A 4,014-nucleotide genomic window follows, 5' to 3' on the forward strand; every position below is an offset into this window, starting at 1 on the left:
TGTGTTTGCACAACTAGCAGTACTGGTCCTACATGGTGCCCCCATGGCACCCTTGAAAGTATCTCAAGGCACCCCAGGGTGCTGCGGCTCCTGGTTGAGAATCCCTGCATGAAAGGATCAATGAGCAGGGGGTGTCCTTGATGCCGTCTGCTCCTTTTAGACACTGCCTCTTCATTGGCGGCCATGCAGATAAACCCCTCTGACTGCACAGAGTCCCAGCAGGGTCACGAGACCAGAGGCTCTGAGCCGGGCCGTGGCCTCAGCCTGTACGCCCCGCGCTGTTTCAGCTCTTGGGTGTCAGTGAAGTGGGGCAGTAGGTTTTGCTGTCTCCGTCAGTGTCCTGAAATGGAAAGGGGCTGATCCCATCGCACCCCCTCCCCTGAGGTCATTTATGACATTGCAAAATGGCTGCAGGGTTTGATTTGCCTGGGAGGGAAGACACACAACGCCCAGCCTCATGCCACTGTGACGCCACTCTCTTCTGGGATAAAGTTATTGTAAATGAGGCCCATTGACATGCCAGTGTAAATGATACCCGTGTCCTCTAAGTGTGTCCACTCCTTAGTCCAGCGGGGGACAATCTAGTATGAGATTGTCACATTTGGGACATGTGGCTCCCAGATGCCTTCAAGCACCAAAACATCTTTAAAATCTGGCTCTAGCTGGCTTCTGCAACCCGACAGAAGCCCCAAGACACAGAGGTGCTTCTGAAGGTGTTGCTTTTGGTGCCTGGTTTCTCCAACAGGTCAGAGCTTTTACTCTGATAACATATTTGATAGGATACCAATATTTGCTCTGATAACAATATTTTGGCTTCTAACACAGGAGGCATGCAGTCCCACTTGGGGAAATGCCTTACTTGACTTGGTGCTGGCCACAGGGGAGGACTCGGTGGGGGATCTACAGGTACAAGGTAACCTAGGGGATAGTGACCACCAGTTGATAGGATTCACTATCCGGCGAAAGATGGGTAAGGCAACTAGTAGGGCAGAAGTCCTAGACTTCTGAAAGGCCAACTTCAACGAGCTCAGGGGGTTAGTTAGAGTGGGACCGAGGGGTAATCACATCTGTGAGCTGGGAGTCCAAGAAGGGTGGGAGTTCCTCAAGGGACTCATCCTGTAGGCACAGGGGGACACCACCCCAGTACACACAAAGGGAGGCAAAAGAGACAAAATACAAGCTGTGGGGTGATGGAGGCACAGAGGTATTTCCATATGGGGCATGTCCTTGAGCAGGGGGAACCAAACCCAGGGGGTCCCGGTCAGTTTACACAGCTAGCAGTGCTGATGCTGCATGGTCTCGTGGCACTCTTGAAAGGGTCTCAAGGCACCCCATGGTGCTGCAGGTGCTGGTTGAGAATATCTGCATTAAGGACTCAGTGATCAGGGGTTGCCCTTGATGCTGTCTGCTCCTTTCAGACACTGCCTCTTCATTGGCAGATGCACAGATAAACCCCTCTGACTGCACAGAGTCCCAGCAGGGTCATGAGACCAGAGGCTCTGAGCTGGGCCGGAGCCTCAGCCTGTACGCCCCGCAATGTGACAGCTCTCGGGTACCACTGAAGTGGGGCTGTAGGTTTGCTGTCTTCTTCAGTGTCCTGAAATGGAAAGGGGCTGTTTCCATCACACTCCTCTGTCCCCCAGAGGTCATTTATACCATTGCAAAACGGCTGCAGAGCTTTATTTGTCTGGGAGGGCAGACACACAAAGCCCAGACTCACACCGCTATGAAGCTGCTCTGTTCTGGGATAAAGTTACCTCATTGTAAAGGAGACTCATGGACATTTTGGGGTGAGTCACACCCATGTGCTGTAAGTGTGCCCAGTCTCTAGTCCAGGACAGGAAAGTGGTATGAACTTGTCACACTCGGGGTCAGTGCCTTGCAGGTGCTTTCAAGACAGGCAGGTTATCCAGGCTGACCTGGACAGGCTCAGCAAGTGGGCGGACGAGAATCTGATGGTGTTCAACACCGATAAATGCAAGGTTCTCCACCTTGGGAAAAAAACCCGCAGCATCCTTATAGGCTCGGCAGTGCTATGTTGGCTAGCACTATGGAAGAAAGAGACTTGGGGGTCATCATTGACCACAAGATGAACGTGAGCCTGCAATGCGATGCTGCGGCTAGTAAAGCGACCAAAACACTGGCTTGCATCCATAGATGCTTCTCAAGCAAATCCCGGGACGTCATTCTCCCCCTGTACTCGGCCTTAGTGAGGCCGCAGCTGGAGTACTGTGTCCAGTTTTGGGCTCCACAATTCAAAAAGGATGTGGAGAAGCTTGAGAGAGCCAGAGAAGGAGCCACGCGCATGATCAGAGGTCAGGGAAGCAGACAGAGCCACGCGCAGGATCCGAGGTCAGGGAAGCAGACCCTGCGATGACAGGCTGAGAGCCCTGGGGCTCTTTAGCCTGAAGAAGTGTAGGCTCAGGGGTGATCTGATGGCCACCTACAAGTTTATCAGGGGTGACCACCAGCATCTGGGGGAACGTTTGTTCACCAGAGCGCCCCAAGGGATGACGAGGTCGAATGGTCACAAACTACTTCAAGATCGTTTCAGGCTGGACATAAGGAAGAACTTCTTTACTGTCCGAGCCCCCAAGGTCTGGAACAGCCTGCCACCGGAGGTGGTTCAAGCGCCTTCATTGAACACCTTCAAGAGCAAACTGGATGCTTATCTTGCTGGGATCCTATGACCCCAGCTGACTTCCTGCCCTTTGAGCGGGGGGCTGGACTCGATGATCTTCCGAGGTCCCTTCCAGCCCTGATGTCTATGAAATCTATGAAATCTATGAAAGTGCCAAAGCACCTTTAAAATCTGGCTTTAGCTGCCTTCTGCAACCAGATGTAAGCCCCAGCCATAGAGCTGATTTGGAGGGAGTTGCTCTTAGATTCATAGATTGTAAGGCCGGAAGGGGTCTGGGAAGAGCATCAGGTCTAGCCCCCTGCACTGAGCAGGAAAGATAACCGGGGTCCAGGTCACTCCAGCAAGGCGACTGTCTAGTCTCCTCTTAAAGATTTCCAGGGTAGGTGATTGCACCTCCTCTGGAGGGAGCTTATTCCACAGTCTGGACACCCTAACTTTGAAGAAGTTTTTCCTGATTTTGAGCCTGAATTGGTCTTCCAGGAGAAGACAGCAAGTCAGAGCATTTCTCCAACAGGTCAGAACTTTTACTCTGACAACATCTCTCCCCATTGGGGTTGCAAATGCTCATCTCAGGGCAGGGGTTGTACCTGTAGGAAATCGGGGCTTGAACGGCTGGAACACAGAGCACCAGGATCAGCCTCACAAGCACATAAGTGATGTAGGGGCATAGGCATTAGGCACCCTTTAGAATCAATGGGGCTTGAGATGCTAAGAGACTTGGGCTTTTCTGAGCAGGCCACCAATGCCTCTCCCCAAAGAGGCTGCAAAAACTTATCTTGGTGTGGGGGTTGTACCCATAAGAAACAGGGGATTGAATGGCTGGAACACAGAGAAGCAGTTTGAGCAGCCTCACAAGTAACTAAGTGACTTAGGAGCATGGGCACTGTATAGAATCAGTGGGGCTTCAGCTGCTAAGTCCTTGGGCTCTTCAGAGCAGGCCAGTGAGGAGAGATGTTTTGCATCATGTTAGCCACTGATGTAATGAATGTTAATACTCATAGCAAATCAAAACACAAGTAAAATGCAGGGAAATGTGTTGCAGATCTGTGCACAGTAAGGTGATGGTGTTAAAGACTGTGGCAGAAATGCCACCGTCGGTGGCCCTCTCCAGAGACCTGTCTCAGCCAGCCTGAGAGGCTGGTGTTGAATCCCTCAGGGTGGGGATCTCCCACCTGGTCTGCATGACAAAAGCCTGGGGCCTGGGAGGCGATGCTCTGGTCACCTGGGCAGGGGTGAAAAGCCCGGCCCTGCACACGGGCCCAGGTAGCTAGGGATGCTTGGGAGATTGGTCGGCTTGTGGCCAGCACTGGCAGCTTCGATTGGACCGGGCTGCTGAGGTCAGAGAGGGGATAAAAAGGCCTGGGCCAGGAAGA

Source organism: Alligator sinensis, unplaced genomic scaffold (assembly GCF_000455745.1).
Source record: "Alligator sinensis unplaced genomic scaffold, ASM45574v1 scaffold838_1, whole genome shotgun sequence".
NCBI lineage: Eukaryota > Metazoa > Chordata > Crocodylia > Alligatoridae > Alligator > Alligator sinensis.